The sequence below is a fragment of the Talpa occidentalis genome, unplaced genomic scaffold, assembly GCF_014898055.3.
Source record: "Talpa occidentalis isolate TD23 unplaced genomic scaffold, MPIMG_talOcc4v2.1 talOcc4.6, whole genome shotgun sequence".
NCBI classification, from domain to species: Eukaryota; Metazoa; Chordata; class Mammalia; order Eulipotyphla; family Talpidae; genus Talpa; species Talpa occidentalis.
Window position 1 is genome coordinate 101,563,915 of NW_023604972.1, and position 20,862 is coordinate 101,584,776.

The 20,862-nt window shown below is 37.5% G+C and overlaps 1 pseudogene; it reads left to right on the top strand.

Moving 5' to 3' along the window:
* Positions 1–17,588: 17,588 nt before the first annotated feature.
* LOC119260847 (60S ribosomal protein L15-like) lies at positions 17,589–18,182 on the top strand (annotated as a pseudogene).
* Positions 18,183–20,862: the final 2,680 nt, after the last annotated feature.

Sequence of the window (20,862 nt, forward strand, 5' to 3'; positions counted from 1 at the left end):
CATTTGTCCTTATAGCAACCTCCAATTTCCACACACTATAGAGAGAATTAACTAATTTTCCCGCCTGTTACAATTGATCCAAATAGATACTCCCATCTCTGTTTTAGAGAAAACCAAAAATTAATTACGAAATTTTGGAGAATTCAGTTAAGGATAGACCTGATTTGAAGCCTTTGACTTTAGTTGCATTTGGGAAATACCATAAAGGGTTTGCAAGTCATTTAAAACATGAAATGCAAATGTCTGTGCCTTTGTCTTGAGTTTTCTTTATAGCTTTCATTTTTGTACATTTTTATTACAATTCCTCTCCCTTTCAAATTCTGAGCCAGAGCATTTCAGAGTACAAGTGTAGAGATTGCTTATAAATAAAATACAAATACCAACCTTTAGAAGATTTTTTAAAATTTCCCCAACAGGAATAATCTATTCTTAAAAAAAAAGAAAAAAGAAACCACAAATGGATGTCTCTGAATCTACTCCCACTTTTTGTTAAAGACACAAAGTCCCAATATTAATGGAGTTAAATCTCTTTGCTAAATTCTGTGCCATTGATCTTCCCCACAGATCCCAACATCCCTATTGGAAAGTTGTATGTGTTGTTAGGGCCTCTCCGGTGGCGCAGCAGTTGAGCGCTGGGTTGCGAAGCTGCCCGCAGCCTCTGCAGCACCGGTTCGATCCCCGGCCACCTGGCGAGGGTCCCACAGGGCGCGCAGACCTCTTCTGCTGCCCACTGCTCCCCTCCGCAGTGTATTTCATCGGTCTGCCTGTTCTGCTCCCCGCTCTGGCTCTGATGAATCCTCTCACCCACCCATGCTTCTGGCTGTACCCAGTGCTTGTATAAATAAATCAAAAAAGAAAAAAAGAAAGCCATGTGAAACCTTAAATCTTTGCTGGGCAGTTAACGCTAAGAATGAGAACATAAACAAACACAACAAGACTGCATCCTCGAAGTATGTCTCCAGCTTGAACATGAACACAGACAACAGGCAAAGTTGACGTCTGCCTTCCCTAGCCTTGCCTGGCAAAATACTGATGACCTTCGACCCTCACAGGTCCTATGACTCTCAGAGAAAAGCGTGGCAGCGTTCAGGGTATGACACTAAAGTAACTTCCTCAGCCATGAGATCAGTCTAGAAACACTAGCTTTCCTGACCCAAATTTGGTGTGGAGTTCTTGGAACAGGTCCCAAATGCTCATGTTTCCGTTGAACTATAGACACTCGGTGCTGATCATATGTCCTCTTCCTTTCCTCATGCCTAGGGTGATACTTGGTTTCCTGGGCATGTTTCAGCCCTACTGGATTATTACCCTCACTGCATGGTCTCCCTCAGCAGTCTCTTTCCTGAGTACTGAACAATCTTCTGCTTTAACCTGGTCAAATCTTTTTGGAAGCAGCACCCCACTAGGTAACAAAGATTATTGTGCCTACTTTGAAATATTGATACCAACCTAAATCAGGCCCAGTAGGCATGGCCCCTTGGACAATGACCAGACTCCTGCACACCTTGCTACAGCCAGGTGCTAGGCTACTGGAGCCCCAGTCCCTCACACACCCCTCCCCACACCACCCCACCCCCAGAGACCCCCTATGCCTCTGGGATAGTCTCAGAGGTTCAAGTGGTACAAATGTCAGATATGAACCTTAGGGACATAGAACAGAACAAAAGTCTCTAGGAATCTCTGAGGTTCAGAATAGATGTGAGATGGACAGAAACTGAAATTATAACCAGAACAGATTTTTCATAAGTGAGGAAAGAATCAAGGTGAAGTGGCTGGCAGGTGAAATGCTACTGACCTCCAAATCAACTCAATTTTATCATCAAAGAACGCTAAGGTAGAATGCTTTTGGAGCTAAAATGCTTTTGGAGACAGAAATAAGTAAAGATCTGATTAACAGGTAATTAGTGATGCTCCGACCTCCTTCTCTCTCATACAGAGATTAAGACAGGCAGCCACATTTTCACACTGACAAAACAAGAGACTACACCACACATATCATACCATTCTTGTTATATAATAATATGAACAATAATATAAAATATAGAAACATAGATGTATAATGCATATATATGTATGCATTTATACGTATATAACACACACACACACAATGATGATGCACTAGATTTACCACAGTATGTGATGGTTATTCTTATCAATGAAGTCGTTCTCAGTTCTTCAGTTCTTAACAACACCTATATTCCCTGACATGCTCACAATTCATGTGACCACTTTTTTATTACCCTCCTCTCCCCACACCCAAATTATACGTTCTTACATTTTCTGTCTCCTACCTTCTTCCTCCTATCACAAGCCTATATATTACTGATTCACCTTTTTCCCTCTAAAACCAGTTTCCTAGACTCCTTACTTACCAGTATTTTACCACTTTCTTTAAATATTCTATTCATGAGTTAAAAAATAATCTCCATTGTGTTTTGCCCATGTAAATCTTATTTAGAAATAACTAATCTTCTTTGTCAAACTACTTCTCTGTTTTTATTAGAACCCTAAAATGACATGGACAAACACTAAAACACAAACAAGTATAACTAATAAATTCTGTTCTAAATTAATATCCAAATAAGCATGTAGACAATAACTGTCATTCATACCAGTAACAACATTAATTTTTAATTTAGAGTCAGAAAATCATTTGGGTCATACGAATTGTGAGCTACTCTATTTACAATGCTCACTTCATTAGAATCTAGCTGTAGAAAATATTGTTGGGAACTTGCTCTATTGTACCCTAGTTTTTATGATGCCTGAGAAATATTCATTAGCCATATTTTATATAAAGAATGAATGAAAAGTTTGCCTAATTCAACACTCATATAACTCACAAATTACCAAGAATGAGAGTAGTACTATTGAAAGCTGAAGTGTCACCTCCAGATGGAAACAAAGAAAATCATTTTTGGGTCTCCCTGGTGGCCTAGAGATTAAGTCTCAATGTTACTGCTGCGAAGGCCCACTGCAATGGCCTGAGTTCAATTCCTAGCCGGGGAGCTGACCCACATGATGCAGCAGACCTCTCCCGTGTCTCCTACTGCTACCCTCAGCAAAGCATTTCAGTAGAGCCGCCTGTTCTGCTCCCCATTCTGTCTTTGGTGAATCCTCTTACCCCACACACCTCTGGCCTACACCCTAGTTCTTATACACACACACAAAAAAAATCTTATAGTAAATGAATAATTCTTTAAAAAAAAAGAAAAGAAAATCATTTTCAAAGCTTGGTCTACTAACAGGCAATGAGGAGGAATCAAAAGCATCCCTTGTAAAGTTCAAAGGAGGCTATTGGAGGGAAAACAGGCCTGTCACTCCTTGGAATGACAGTTTCTGAGTCAGCAGAGTTGCTCATCTGCCTCATTGCCTGTTTCAGAAGAGCAAGAGAGAAATACGGAGATGAATAGTGCGGTGGAAACAGCTGCCAAGTTTACACCAGTGTTCAAGTGAACACTGCACACAGTAGATGCACCTAACCTATGTAACCTGAATTCTGCACAAAAAGGAGACCACTGTTCAAGCCTGAACCCACACAACAGGGAAGAAGAAGTGGGGCAACCCCCTCCCCAGAGTTCTTTGAAGAAGTTGTACCTGTTCCTTGAGAGGAGTTAACCTTCAGACAACTGCCGTGCTGGGGTCACTTAAGTGTAAGCCAGAGAAACAGTGATAGCTAAGTGAGAACCAGTTAAAGGACACTTCCCTTTCTCCTTAGTCCTTATCTCTGACTCCCACAATGCCAGAGGAGCTAGACTCAACAGGTGAAGGAAGACCAGACATTCAAGATTGTGAGAACTTCCCTTCTAATGCTCCCTTCTGAGGGTGAGAATGAACTCAGTTCCTGGTCAACCCTGTACTGGAAGGCAATACAATACAAAACAAAGAATGGAAGATTTTAACTGAACTAGACTGAATGGACCCACAGACTTATGGAATTTGCTTAGGATGTTTCTAAGGCTTCCCCAACCCAGAGAGAAAGATTCTTAATAGTATACTTGCAGGCAGATTTTAAGATGTTAATAATCCACTTGGTCAAAAACCCTTAATAAACCAGGTATATTTTCACAGACCCCAAGCATGCATTTTCATAATTTGGATTTATATAAAATTATTACTGTGTATTTATTTTTGAAAAGTATGATGTTTTAGAATTCAAGATATGGGCCTCCCTGGTGGCGCAGGTGGTTGAGCGCAGCACTGTGAAGCTGTCCGCAGCCTCTGCAGCGCCAGTTCGATCCCCACCAGCCGCGGAGATGCCACATGGCACAGCAGACCTCTCCTGTCTCGCCTGCTGCTCCCCTCAGCAGTGTATTTCGTCAGTCTGCCTGTTGGGTTCACTGCTCTGTCTCTGGTGAATCCTCTCACCCACCCTCCAGCATATCTGACCTGTACCCCGGGTCTTGTATAAATAAATAAATCTTTAAAAAAAAAAAAAACAGAATTCAAGATGTGTATAACACAGGTTGCCAGGGTGTCTTGAAAAGAGATATTTATGAATCAAACCTGGATGGGAACAGAGAAATCTATAGCCATGTTAGATGAAAATCTATGCTTAGCCTATACCCAGCAAAGTCTAACCATACTGGCCTCAGTCACATTAAGTACAAATCCGCAATGTAGTAAAATAAACCCTAGTAAAATGAAGGGTTTATTTAAAATTCTTATCCTACTGAACTTATCAAAAACTGATAAATTCTGCCTTGGATGCACTGGTCCAAATTTCCTTTTCATAAATTCTAGCCAATGTCACATTCATAATTCAGCCATGAATTGGTTTTAAATGGAGCTACAAATGCAATCACTGCCCAGCACAAACACAATTGCTTTGGTTGTAAAAACCTAACTACCTAGAGTTAAATTCAATTTGCTCAGCTTTGGAATGGACAGAAATCCAAGTTTAGTACTGATAGTGAACAAATATACTTTGATCGACTTTTCTGGCTTTTAGAAATTAAAGAGCCCATATTAATTTGAAACTGGGATGTTTCACTTTCTTTCATGTAAATAGCAGACAATTGCGATATGAACGCAGTCCATCAAAGCTGTCCATTACTAGGAGCCACATTAACAATAGTGGATCAAGCAGCAAATATACAGAAAGGCTTTTGTCCATGACTTCTTTTTTAAGCAAAGACCAGCAATACATATACAACAATACATATGTAAGACATCAGAGTTTAGGAAAAAATCTTTATCAAAAGGTAAAGACTGATATTCCAATCCATTTAAGGTATTTTCTGTCATAATTATATTTAATTCATGAAATCAAAATGCAAATGCCCAATTTTATTTCTATAACTATATCTATGTAGTTGAAATTAAATTTAGTATACTATCCATGATTAATAAAAAACAAGACTTCATAAATATGAATGATAACGAAAATAAAAACTATAAATCATTGTCAGTTACACTGGAAACACAGGCTTTATGAAATGAATGTGATGATTTCTTTTTGTTCTTACCTCATTCAAGTAATTTAAGATTTGACTATATATTTACAACTTAGGTATAAGCAACCAACCAACTTCTTTTATTTTGTTTGGACTTCTATTGTCTTTGTTTACAGGAAGAGGAATTTTATGGAGGCAATTTCATTCCATTTTTCCCAGGATAACAAAACAAACAATTTTTCACTCCTGAATTCCATGGAGATTCTCCTTATAAAATTAATGCCTCCTATGCAACTGCTCCTATTGACTTTGTAGCCAGTGACAATGTGACTGTCTAAGTATTCTAATGACTCATGATGGGAACCAAATTTAGCTACAGTTCAGCTTTTCACTGTACTGACACTTTATTTTGAATTAATCAAAAATAAAAGTACAATCTGTTGTTCTGACCTAAACAGACACAAATAATTTATGAAGTTCAAAAACTAATTTTAATATTAAAAATAAACAGAGATATGCATATTTAGTCTTCATGTACATTCAGTTTGTCCTAAAAATAAGAAGGAAAACAATCCTCAAAAATTGTTTTTTATATCTGTGTTGGTAAAGCTTGAAAATAACAAGAATCTCATGAGGAAAATCCAGTATCATAAGGTTTCTGGTTTGATGTTTAAGGAAAAGTAAGTAAAGGTTCCACACTCTTTACTACTTAACTTGAAATTCCTTTCCACATGTCAAAAGAAAGGGAGGAAAGGAGGAAGGGACAGAGGCAGAGGTGAAGGAAAGGGACAAAGGAAAGAAATGATGCTAAAATCTTATTTGCAAAGGCTGTTATATTAGTAAGCTTAGTTCTATACTTCTGAAAATAAGTAGGCATTATGGAAAATGAGGAAAGGCTAGTGTCAAAAATTGGAGTCATTATAAGGAAGTCATTTCTTTGTCAAAAATATTTTTAAAGTGCTTTCAACATGCCAGACACTGTTTTAGGTGTTGGTAAAAAAGCAATGAACCACATTAACAGAAACTTCTGTATACTAGAGCTTATATCCTAGTGAGAGCAGATAATTAATAACTACATAAACCAATATGTACTACAATAGTATATAGTACCAAGAACTATGAAAAAAAAAAAATAAGCAAGGTGTGGGATAGAGAAATGTGGGAAGAGGGGAAGACTTTTGTGAAGAGGTTAGAAAGGGAAGGCTTCGCAGAAGAGGTGACCTGTTTGCAAAGACTTTGGAGATGAGGGAGAACCATGGTAGAGATTTTCCATGGATCACCCACATCTTCTGAGTCATGTGCTTGCCTTTTCTAGGTCATACTGCAGCACTCAATTTTAATGCACTTTTTTATACTAACTTCTTACTAAAGAATTACTATGTTCTCGGTGCATTGAAATCTACATCAAATTCATGTGCATTCTTTTTAATAATGTTTGCTTCAGTCCTAAAAGTGATCTTGGAGACAAAAATAGTTTATACTCTCACTTTACAGATGTGTAAACTAAATCCCAGAAAGGTTAAAAAATCTGCTTCCTATCCCATAACTAGTTATTATATAGAACCAGGAGTAAGTGTAAATCTTAGCCTAATATTTTTCTCAGTCTATCTTGCCTTATATTTATTTGTATTCATTTCATTACTTCATTACTTCTGTATTCATTTCATTACTTCTGTACTTCATTTCATTACTTCATTACTTCATTTCATTACTTCTGATATATATATATATATATATATGCCTTTCATAAAACTGGTGATCAATAAATATTTCATGAATGAATAACTTCCTCCAGGTTGTTCATTTTCCAAAATGCCCCAGATTTCTTCAAATCACATAGTCTTTGGTAAAATTGTTCTCTTTTCTAGTGGAATTCTTCAATCAAATGTCAGGGGTCTATTTCACTTACTGTTTTGTAAGTGCTGACAGGATTAAAAACGGTTCTTTCCAAATGGTTCACGATCTAAATTTTATTTATTTTTTTTATTTTTTAAAGATTTATTTATTTATGCATACAGGAGCTGGGGTATAGGCCAGAGGTGCAGGGGAGTGAGAGGATTCACCAGAGACAGAGTTGGGGGCCAGAACAGGCAGACTGACTGAAATATACTGCTGAGGGAAGCAGCGGGGCAGACAAGAGAGGTCTGCTGTGCCATGTGGGTAACCTCCCTGGGCAAGGTTCGAACCCATGCTACAGTAGCTGCGGATTGCTTCATAGTGCTGATGCTTAACTCTCTGTGCCACCAGGGAGGGCCCCATGATTTACATTTTAAATGAAGACAGCATATAAACACAGAAAAACCTCGTAAGATGCCTACTTCATGCCTGCACAGACTTACTGAAAATAATTTTAACACTAAACCCTTAAAGGAGAAACCTTATATTTACTGTAGAGAACTGCATAAATTGTTCACATGAAATAATCAATTTTGATAACAACCAAAATTTAGACGATGTGTTTTCAATAAAATATATTGGCCTCATGTTGGATTGGCATGTATGTTATTTAAACTTTTTTTTAATTATTTTTTATAGAGGCATGTTTTATTTATTTGTTTGTTTGTTTGTTTATACATGCACTGGGTACAGTCAGAAGCCTGGGAGGGTGAGAGAATTCACCAGAGCCAGAGCGGGGAGCAGAGCAGGCAGGAGGACCGAAGTACACTGCTGAGGGGAGCAGCGGGCAGCAGGAGAGGTCTGCGCGCCATGTGGGACCCTCCTCCGGTGGCCGGGGAGCAGCCGGGGATCGAACCGGCGCCGCAGAGGCCACGGACAGCTTCGCAACCCAGCGCTCAACCGCTGTGCCACGGGGAGGCCCCCGGCACGGATGTTATTAATAAACATTTCTTATACACAATATTAGACTTCCTATATTGTTAAATTTGCAACACACATAAACCCAAATTAGGGCCTCCAAGCTATTATCATTTGCTCTATCTAATTTGTCAGTGATAGTGATGTACATTGTTATACAACATGGGACTATATAACTGGGGTAACTAACAGATAGCAAAGAAAGTAAATTCTTGCTAAATTAGTACTCCCTTTACATAAGCAACATAAAAAAGAATTTAAACTTTTGCAGAAAGACAGCAATGAAAAAAAAAAAAAATGAACTGGTTTCTGTGCCCAAGTTCCCAGTACTTTTCAGAGCATAAGTTAAATGTCTCAGCTTTTCCACCATGCAATTCAGAGAATGTGGTGGGAACAGAATGTGAAGGCAACTCAGCTGGAAAATATCTTAGATGAAATATTTTTGTTGAGCACTTTTCTCATGTGAATTTGCCTCTAGTTTGGTATACACCGGTCACCAGAACATGGCATTCATTTTACCTCATGTCTTGAGGATTTTTTTATCAACAAATTGCTGCATAAACCAGCAAAATCAAATTCAAAATAAAGCAACTTTGTTTAGCAAGAGCTGTATCTCTTATGAGGTTAATAACAATAGTCAAATTTTAATTTCCTCAAAGGTCCTTTCTGAGGATAAAAGTCGCAATGAGGAAAACTCCTTCAGGTCTCCTATCTAGTTGACTTTTTTCTCAAAATCAAATTCATTATTACTCACATGGGTTTATTTCTTTTTTTTTAAAGATACATGTCAAGTTTGATAGCTTTTTCTTCAAATTGAATAATAACAACCTAAATATTAAAAGCATGTTTTCTCCCACATGTGCTGATGTTTCCGTAGGTACTATTTTCTATCAAGGAAAACAAAGCACATACAACTGCTTATCAGATTTACAGCTTGCAAAACTGATGTCCTGGACAAAACAGCAGCTTACCCAGGAGGTGTCATCTGACCAAAAATATTTCATAACACACAAAAAGAAAGTTAAGAAAACTATATGTAAAAGTGATATCTAAGGGGGAAAAGAGATATTATTAGTTCACCTCTTAAATAATGAAACAATATAAAATTAAAGCCACCTTTTGTTTTCATGATCCCAATAAAAGTTTATTCTTCCAGAACAGTGGTTGTCCATGTCTTTAAAGTTCTATAGGTAATGCTAATATGCAGTCAGAGGTAGGAATCAATGTACTACATTAACAGGAAAACTAAAGTGGTAAATGATATCTAATTCAAATAATTTCTCAGAATACAGCAATAAAACAAAAAGTTAAGGAACTGACCTTCAAAATTTAACCCTGGTCATCTGACGGTCATTTAACTGTTCAATCTTTATCAGCAACATAACCATATTTCTTTTTTTTTTATAATAAATTTTATTTTTATATTCCCCATACAATTTCAAACCCCCCATTTTGACCGCAATCCCTCCCCTCCCTCCACCCACCCCCCCAAAAGTGTCTCTGGTTCATAGATTTTCGTTGATTTTAATTTTCACTTTCTTATAGTTATTCATTTTCCTGGTCCCTTATTTAAGTTTTCTGGTCTGTTGAGGTGAATCTTACAAAGTGTGCTGATTCCTTCCCTTCCCCACGTCCTCAGCACCATCACAATCTTATAAATCCCCTTACACAGAGAGCTAAGGAACTTTTTTCTTCATTCATTTCCGCTGTAATGGAACTGGATCTGGTTCCAAAATTGTCAGAGATTGCACAGGACTCAAAGGAGATAATTACCTGCATACTTAACAATAATGCTGGGACAGCTCTAGACCCCCGTCCTAGGAAATAAACCTACAAAAAGAAGAGACTTGGGCTGTTGAAATGTGTTGTTTTCTGCATAATTGAAGTAATGGAATTTTTTATTTGCTGAAGAACAGAATTTCCCATTTTAGTGATAATAAGATTCTAGGACAAGCAGGAAAGAATGAGTTAATAAGTTAATGTAGTCTTTAAAATTTCATTTCTTTTTTTTCTTTTTCATAGCATTATTTAAGTATATTTTATATTTAAAAACCCTGTAAATACACAATGAATACAATTTGATGAATTTGGCCATATAAATATACCTGTGATACTATCACCACAACCAAATTCATAAACCTTTTTATCACGCATAAGTTTCCTTGTGTCCCTTTCAGTATTTTTGTGGGGTGCACTATATCATATTTTTAAAAAAAGGCACTATGTTTAACAGCATTCCCTAGACTTGCTCATCTTTTATAACTAACTTTATATCCATTAAACAAAAATTCTCCACTTCCTCTTCTCCTGGCAACCATACCTCTACTCTCTGATTTTATAACGTTTACTATTTTAAGTTCCTTATATAAATGGAATCATAACATATTTGTCCATCTGTGACTGACTTATTTCACTTAGCCTAGTGTCTCCCAGACTTATCCATACTGTCACCAATGGTAGGATTTTCTTTCTTTTAAGGATAAATAATATTCCATTGTATGTACATGCCATATATCTACTCATCACTTGATAGTTTCTTTCCATAGTATTATGAATGATGGTCAATGAGTATGGGACAGCATATATCTTTTTGAATTGCTAATTTTAATTCTTTTGGATATATACCCAGAATTGGGATTGCTGAATTTTATGGTAGCTCTATTTTAAATTTTGAGGACAGCATCAAACAAAACAAAAAAAACCTATAGAGCAAAAGAAACAATGAACAGAGTAAAGAAACTTTCATAAAATGGTAGGAAATACTTGCAAACCATATATTAATATCCCAAATCTACAATGAACTCCTGCAATTAGTTTAGTTGTAATTAGTCACCCTATTCATCTTTTGACATACTCATTTGTGTCTCTTCATCAGGGTACGAGAACTTGGAGACAAGAAGAGAAAGATGTCTCATCAGGTTTTTGGATAATTTCTTGGTCATCTGTCCCTACCAATCACATTTAGTCAAAATTAGTAAGATGGCATCACTCATCTAGTAAAAAAGGAAAGAGTGAGAGAAGAGACCACCACTCAACTACAACTGAAACAATGATAAATTTATTACAGGATAAGACAATATAAAACCTAGACTTTACAGCAAAGTAAAATTTTCCAAATTGGGATTTGGAAAAACACGGAGTTCAGGGATTGGCTGATTTTGAGAAATGGAAGTCTGTAAATATTAACTTTCAATGTGGAGTTCAGTAACTGACTGGATTCCAGAAACTTGGGTACCAGAGCAAGGAGCAAGGTGGTTACTGATGTTTGGGAAAAGTTGCAACCAGTATTGTGGTTCCTTGCCAACAATTTAAGACTTGGATCAAAGAGCCAACGACTTAGTGCTTCCTTAAATGATTATAAGAATCATCTCAGAATTCAAGTATAGAAGTTCTTACCATTTCTTGGTGCTGGGAAAACTGGGTCGCTACATGCAAAAGAATGAAGCTTGACCACTACCTCACACCATACACAAAAATCAACTCAAAATGGATTAAAGAACTAGACATAAGACCTGAAACCATAAAATACATAGAAGGAAATATAGGCGAAACACTACGGGATTTGCACATCAAAGACATCTTTACAGACACATCACCCAAAGCAGTGATAGTGAAGAGAAAGATCAACAGCTGGGACTACATCAAATTAAAGAGCTTCTGCACAGCAAAAGAGACAATAACAAAAACAAAGAGAAACCCCACCAACTGGGAGAACATTTTTGCACCCAACACTAATGATAAAGGACTGATCACAAAAATCTGCAAAGAGCTGATGAGACTCAGCAACAACAAAGAAAATAATCCAGTCAAAAAATGGGCAGAAGAGCTAAAAAGAAACTTCTCTGAAGAGGAAATGCAAATGGCCAACAGACATATGAAAAAATGTTCAACATCACTTGCAATCAGGGAAATGCAAATCAAAACTACCATGAGATACCATCTCACACCAGTGAGAATGGCACATATTAAAAAAACTAGCAACAACAAATGTTGGCGAGGATGTGGAGAAAAAGGAACTCTTCTGCACTGTTGGTGGGAGTGCAAACTGGTCCAACCACTATGGAGAGCTGTGTGGAGATTTCTGGACCTACTAAACATAGAGCTTCCATATGATCCAGCAATTCCACTCCTAGGTATTTACCCAAAGGACACAGAAACATCAATTCCAAAGAGCACCTGCACCCCTATGTTTATAGCAGCACTGTTTACAATAGCTAAGCTTTGGAAACAACCCAAATGCCCAAAAGTAGATGACTGGATCAAGAAGATGTGGTACATATATACCATGGAATATTACTCAGCATTCAAGAAAGATAAACACATGCAATTTGCAGCAACATGGATGGCGCTGGAAGGGATCATGCTCAGCGAAATAAGCCAAAAAGAAAAAGAAAAATACCGGATGGTCTCACTCATAGCAGGAATCTAGAAAACTTAAATAAGGGACCAGGAAAATGAATATAAGAAAGTGAAAATCAAAATCAACAAAAAACTATGAACCAGAGACACTTTTTGGGGGGTGGGGGCGGGAGGGGAAGGATTGGGGTCAGAATGGGGCGTTTGCAATTGTATGGGGGAATATAAAAAAAAAATTTAAGATTTAAAAAAAAAAAAAAAAAAAAAAAAAAAAAAAGAAGTTCTTACCATTTCTTATCTATATTATAGATATCTTTCTCTGACATTTTATAAGAATATATATGTGTGGTCTTAAGGAATTGACACTGCTCAACTGAATCGCCTCCCAACTGTTACTAATTCATATCAGTGATGCACCCCTCTTCTATAACTGATGGTCCCCATTACTATCATATTTTATGATGTTCATCATAATAACTGCTCCTCACATTCAAGGAATTAACTGTTTTCTAGGCAAGTTATATATCCCTAAAAAATAGCTACGACTTGTGGGAATCTTTTAGTAAACTGTATTTTATCTATCAAACATATTTTACATAAGATTTTATTTTTAAAATAGAAAAGGGAGTGGAAAGGTGGGGAAAAAAAACCTCTTTCTTGAGCATAACTCTGGATCTTCACAGCCTTCAAGGTTAAGTGTTACTAGTTCCGGGCCTCCCTGGTGGTGCAGTGGCTTGAGACACAACCCATGAGGCTAGCCGCAGCCAGTGCAGTACGAGTTTGATTCCTGGCCAGGGAGCTACCCTCATGGTGCAGCAGACCTCCCCTGTCTCACCTGCTGCTCCCCTCATAGTGTACTTCGGTCAATCTGCCTGTTCTGTTCCCCACTCTGTCTCTAGTGCGTCCTCTCACCCCCCACACCTCTGGGCTGTACCCCAGCTCTTGTATGCATAAATACATAAATCTCTTTTTTTAAGTGTTACTAGTTCCATTTTACAGATGAGATTCATAGGAGTTGAGTACAGTATTGTCGGTTATAGCTAAGAAATAGCAGGTAGAGATATTAAAACAAAAATTCCAAAGATCATGATCTTATAGTTCAAAGATATATATCCTTCAAGAAAGGCCCTATGCTTTTTTTCCTTCAGAAACAGTACTTTGAAAAGTTATTCATGTCCATCATCAAAAGTTATCTTTATGATTTCTATCTCCCTCTGTCCTTTTAAGCCTCATCACAGCAGAAAGTTGTTCCCTTGTCATTTGATTAAAAATCAGGCAGGTCCTTTGATCTTCTAGTCTCTTGGTGGTAAGAGAAATTCCTATAGTCATTTTAACTCTTCACCAGAAATTATAATATTTAGCCAGTATATTAATTAACCCTCCAAACTTCATTCAGAAGTAAGACTCTCCCTATTACGCTCCAGCTAAGACTGGCAACAATGGGCCATCTGCTTTCAGGAATGGGATGTGGTCTTTTTCTTCTCTTTCACTCACTTTCTAAATATGTCTCCCTTACTCAACTGCTTTTTTTCACCTTCCTGGGTCAACTTTGTGGTGGAAGGAAAGAGAAGTAAAAGAGATAGGAAATTTCTTTTTCCTTTTTAAAAGATTTATTTATTTATGCATACAAGACCTGGGTACAGCCCAGAGTTGTGGGGGTTGGGGGTTGAGAGGATTCACCAGAGACAGAGCAGGGATCAGAACAGGCAGACTGACTGAAATACACTGCTGAGGGGAGCAGCGGGCGGGACAGGAGAGGTCTGCCGGGCCATGTGGGATTCTCGCCGGCTGGCTGGGGATAAAACTCATGCTGCAGAGGCCGAGGATTGCTGCATAGTGCGGTGCTTAATCCCTTGCACCACCAGGGAAGCCCCAAGATAGGAAATTTCTTACTTGACTACACTGCCATGTTCCTCAGGTCTGGCAGACTCATTCTCTGATTGTTTTTGCAGATTCTATGGAAACTTTCACACTGGTCACCTATAAATGCCATTGCCTTGATCAAAGAAATGTGTCACCTGTGACTGCCTGTCCTACCCTCCAGTGGCTTCCAACCTCTGTGATATAACCCCTTCACCTCTTTCTCTACAGTCCTTTTCCCTCTGAGATAACATTTTCTTTTGCAGAGTCACATGTTTGAACGACTCCAGGTTAATATTCCTACTGAATTTCCTCCATGGCTACAATTCATGTACCTTTGCCCCCAACAAACAGTTAAACAGAAACTTTCCAGATGGGGTTCTCTTCCCTTAAAGACTGTTTTTACTACCCAAGTGTGAATCAGCCATGGTCAAATCTGCTCCCAATGGTAAGGAACACACATCAAGTTCTCTGAGCTGAACCTCTTCACAAGACTCCTGTCAGTACTATGGTAAGCAAGAGTGATAACCACAGCGCTCCTATTCCTCTCCAAAAATTTTCCTTATAAAATCCTGCTCTCTCCCCACTTTCTTGGTCCTCAATATGGGTTTCAGAATCATTCCTCCTGTTTTCAGATATGGATCACTCTGGTAATTCATTCTTGAAGGTAGCCCCCAACATCTTGATGCCACAAGCAAAACTTAGAGTGGAAGAGCCCTTTTTTTTAACATCCTATTACATTTATTAAAGTACAATGACTTAAGAGAGAATATCATCTCAGGTGTAGACTGATTGTATTAATCACAATGTATCAACTTATTGAAAATATCCATTTTATATGTAAAAACTCTATGAATCTTTTTAGTTTCCAATTTTTTTTAAAGATTTATTTATTTGTACAAGCACTGGGTACAGTCAGAAGCGCAGGAAGGTGAGAGAATTCACCAGAGCCAGAGCGAGGAACAGAACAGGCAGACCGACGAAGTACACTGCTGAGGGGAGCAGCGGGCAGCAGGAGAGGTCTGTGCACCATGTGGGACCCTCGGCTGGGGATCGAACCAGTGCTGCAGAGGCTGCGGGCAGCTTCACAACCCAGTGCTCAACCACTGCGCCACTGGGGAGGCCCTCCAATTATTTTTAAAGTGAGATAATTTCTTCATGTATATATATATATATATATATATATATATATATATATATATATAGAGAGAGAGAGAGAGAGAGAGAGAACAGAGAAATCATATTTTAAAATCTTCAAGTATTTAGTTATAAATTTTAATTTTATCTGAAATATCACTTCTGATTTTCCTATTTTTCATGTTTATATTTTAATCTGAATAATGTTATTCAGTAATATTCCTCATCTTTGTCCATTTTGAGTCAGAATAAGCAAAAAGTAGATACTGTTTTCTCTCTGCCTCTAATTTCAGATAAATTGCTCGTCTCATTGCAAGTAGTAATCGTCACTCATCCAGTTGTCTTTCACAAACAGAGCAAAGCAGAATCTGCTTCTAAGTTAAACAAAAAGCAGAAATCCGAATGTCAAATTATAATTGGCATATCCCAGACATAATCAATATTGCCTTTTGCAAGTTTCTCCCACAGTTAAAGCAAACCCTGGTTATCGCTGGCCAAATCTCGACTAATTTGGCTTCAAGTTATTACCATACTTAATATCTCTGAATCAACACTGATGACTAAGATAAAGTGAAATGATCAGTCTTCAATGCAAAAACTTTTTCACTTTGTGCCAATTATTGCTGGTGCACCTGTTTTATGTTCAGAGTGGGAAGAAAATCAAAAAAGATGTGGCCAATTTTGAAAGAGACACAATGTTTTCAATGTCTCAAAATAGCTCAAATACATAGCATTGCTTCAACTACTTATTCAAACTACAAGGCTGATTAAGCATATGTGTAAGGCAAGCATGCAAATAAAAAAATTACCCACTGACATTCTACCTTATTCTGTCAGGTTTCAGTTTCTTATCTAAGAATTGATAATGTAGCAGGGTTCGATCCCCGGCCGATGGGTGAGGGTCCCACATGGCGCACAGACCTCTCCTGCTGCCCGCTGCTCCCCTCAGCAGTGTTCTTTGGTCCTTCTGCCTGCTCTGCTCCCCGCTCTGACTCTGGTGAATTCTCTCACCCTCCCGTGCTTCTGACTGTACCCAGTGCTTGTATAAATAAATAAATAGATAGATAGATAGATAGATAGATAGATAGATAGATAGATAGACTAATTAATTAATTAATTAAAGAATTGATAATGTACCAAGTAGGGAAAGAGCAAAGCCAGTAATTTTCATAGGGTACATACACACAAAAAGATAATGTGAGAAGAGTTTCATAATTTTTTATACTGTATTCACAAAGGCCTCTAGAAATTATCTAATCTAGCCCCTGCTTCTCAGAAGAGATCTAACTCAGTTTAAGCTAACTTCATTTTACAATAAAATCTCCATGGGATTTCTTAGGAGACTGAGCATAAGTGGACTTTATTTAACTAAGGTAAGAATTTTCTATAGCTGCAATTCCAGAACCAAGAGAAGAATTAAGCAATTGGTGATCGGAAGATATTTTAAAGGATTATTTACGTGACTAAGCCAAGCTCATTTGCCTGGAGAGCCTATACTCAAAAGTAAAAATAGAAAGTGTCATGTTCTCAATTCATTCCTTTAACCAATTTTGTGAGTAAGACAAGTTCTTCCAGCACTCAAAACAAAAACACAGAGTTATTCACAAATGAAGACTGAGACTCACAAATTATAGATGCAGTCCAGGTATAGACTTTGAATGACAAGTCGAGTAGAGCCAAGGATCAACCTCTAAAGAAGAGTATAAGGTAATGAGACTGACAGGTGATTTAAGGCAGATTCAATTCTTAAGAGGAAACTAGATTTAGGGGTTTAATACAAATAGCTTAAAGACTCAAACCAAAATCAAAGATTCAGCATATACCCAAGAAATATAGACAGAAAGTGATTAGAAATCCAGAAGGATGGGCTTGCATGTCCAAAGAAGATTGTAAACATCAACAAACATAATATTGCAGACTAAAAATGATGTATGCTTCATTGAAGGATGAATGTATGGATTTTTTCAGTTGATCAAAAATTTCATCTTTCCTTTCCATCTGGTAGCAGTCATCAGATAAGGAAAAATGGGTGCTTACAAGCACATCCAGGAGCTATGGAAGAAAAAACAGTCTGCTGTGATGCATTTTCTTCTGGACAGCACAAGCTGTCCACCCTCAATAGTCCACCCCACCCACCCAGCCAGATAAAGCACACAGACTGGGATATAAGGTCAAGCAAGGGTATGTCATGTATTAGATTCTTGTGTGCCATGGTAGCCACAAACATCCAAATTCCAAAAGATACAACCTATGGCAAGCCTGTCCATTATGGTGTGAATTAGCTGTGAATCAAGTTTCTAGAAGTCTTCAATCTGTTGCTAAAGAAAGAGCTAGATGCCACTGTGGGACTCTGACAGTCCTGAATTCTTACTGGGTTCGTGTAGATTCCATACACAAAATTTTTTAGTTTATCCTCATCAAGCCATTTCATAAATCTAGTAGAAGGAATCGTGACAGCCAATAGATCACTAAACCAATCAATAAGACAGGAAGAACTGAAATCTGCTGGCTGCATGAGCCATGGTCTTGGAATAGGGCCACAAATTCCACCACTATAGGTAGTTCTCGCCATGCAGCCTGGAGAAGGCAGAGTACACTCCAGCTCCACTGTTACCATAAATAAGTAATATATGTAAAATTCTTTCCTACCTAGTAAACAATTTAGAACAGTCAAAAAATTTCATTTTATTTAGGTAAAATTTTAAATTAAATTGATACAATGACATTTCTAAATCTACAAGGGCACTTTTAATTCTTTTTTTATTTTTATATTCCCCATACAATTGCACTCCCTTTATTTTGACCCCAATTCCTCCTTTCCCCACCACCCCACAGTGTGTCTCTGGTTCATAGTTGTTTGTTGATTTTGATGTTTTTCTTTCTTATAGTTATTCTTTTTCTTGGTCTCTTAATTTAGGTTTTCTAGATTCCTGCTATGAGTGAGACCATCCGGTATTTTTCTTTTTCTTTCTGGCTTATTTTGCTGAGCATGATCCCTTCTAGCTCCATCCATGTTGCTGAAATTGCATGAGTTTATCTTTTTTGATTGCTGAGTAATATTCCATTATGTATATGGACCACATCTTCTTGATCCAGTCATCTATTTTTGGGCATTTGAGTTGTTTCCAAAGCTTAACTATTGTAAATAGTGCTGCTATACACATAGGGGTGCAGGTGCTCTTTGGAATTAATGTTTCTGTGTCCTTTGGGTAAATACCTAGGAGTGGAATTGCTGGATTATATGGAAGCTCTATCTTTAGTAGGTTGAGGAATCTCCACACAGCTCTCCATAGTGGTTGGACCAGTTTGCACTCCCACCAGCAGTGCAGGAGAGTTCCTTTTTTCTCCATATCCTCGCCAACATTTGTTGTTGCTAGTTTTTTTAATATGTGCCATTCTCACTGGTGTAAGATGGTATCTCATTGTAGTTTTGATTTGCATCTCCCTGATTACACGTGATGCTGAACATTTTTTCATATGCCTATTGGCCATTTGCATTTCCTCTTTGGAGAAGTTTCTTTTTAGCTCTTCTGCCCATTTTTTGACTGGATTATTTTCTTTGTTTGTGTTGAGTCTCATCAGCTCTTTGTAGATTTTTGTGATCAATCCTTTATTATGTGCTGAGTGCAAAAATTTTTTTCCCAGTTGGTGGGGTTTCTCTTTGTTTTTGTTATTGTCTCTCTTGCTGTGCAGAAGCTCTTTAATTTGATGTAGTCCCAGCTGTTCATCTTTGCCTTCACTGTCACTGCTTTGGGTGATGTGTCTGTAAAAATGTCTTTGAGGTGCATGTCATGTACTGTTTCGTCTATATTTCCTTCTATACATTTTATGGTTTCAGGTCTTATGTCTAGTTCTTTAATCCATTTTGAGTTGGTTTTTGTGCATGGTGTGAGGTAGTAGTCAAGTTTCATTCTTCTGCATGTAGCAACCCAGTTTTCCCAGCACCATTTATTGAACAAACTTTCTTTGCTCCAGTGCATATTCTTTGTTCCTTTGTCAAAGATTAGTTGACCATAAATCTGTGGGTTTATTTCTGGGTTTCTATTCAGTTCCATTGGTCCATGTGCCTATTCTTGTTCCAATACCATGCACTTTTGATTATTATGGCTTTGTAGAATATTTTGAAATCTGGGAGAGTGATGCCTCCATTCCCTTCCTTTTTTTTTTTTTTCAGGAGGGTTTTGGCTATTCAGGGTTTTTGGTGACTCCATATGAATATCATCAATATTTTTTCTATTTCTTTGAAGAATGACATTGAAATTTTACTTGGAATAGCATTGCATCTGTAGATTGATTTTGGTAGGATGGCCATTTTGATAGTTAATTATTCCAATCCATGAGCAGGGGATGTCTTTCCATTTCTTTGTGTCTACTTCTATTTCTTTTAACAGTGTTTTATAGTTTTCTTTGTATAGGTTCTTTATTTCTTTTGTTAGGTTTATTCCCAAGTATTTGATTTTTTTTTGTTTCAATAATAAAACGAATGGTTTTCTTGATTTCTTCTTCTTCAGATTTATTGTTTGTGTATAGGAAGGCTACTGATTTTTGTGTGCTGATTTTGTATCCTGCCACTTTACTAAACTGATTGATTAGTTTGATTAGTTTTTCTGTGGAGTTTTTGGGGTTCTCTATGTATATTATCATATCATCCACAAATAGTGATAGTTTTACTTCTTCCTTGCCTATTTGGATTCCTTGTACGTCTTTCTCTTGTCTTATTGGTCTGGTTAGGACTTTCAGTATTATGTTGAAAAGCAGTGGTGAGAGTGGACATCTTTGTCTTGTTCCAGATCTTAATGGGAATGCTTTCAGCTTTTCACCATTGAGAATGATATTGGCTGTGGGCTTGTCATATATGGCCTTTATGATGCTGAGGTATGTTCCTTGTATCCCGAGAATTTCAAGGGCCTATAAGGCCACTTTTTTTGTCAATTGAGCCACAAAATGAATTCCAAATAGACTCGGTGCAATTGAATGCAAAACAATTCATGTTAACTATCTGAGACAAATAAACCAGGATACTTTGATGAACAAAATTTAGGACCAACTCTTGTAGAAATAACAATATATCCATGAAAACATACCCAAGCATTAAAAATGTGCTAAGTGTTATTTAGTGAATGCTATAGGAATCTACCACAAAGGGAATTCAATCTGGTCAGTGGGATCAACAAACATATCTTTGACAGATAATATCTAAATTGGTATTTGAAGATTAAGTGAAAGTTTATAGGTAGAAATTTGAACATGCTTGGGGATATTTTTGATTGTCACCATGACTGCAGGAGTTTGACTGGCA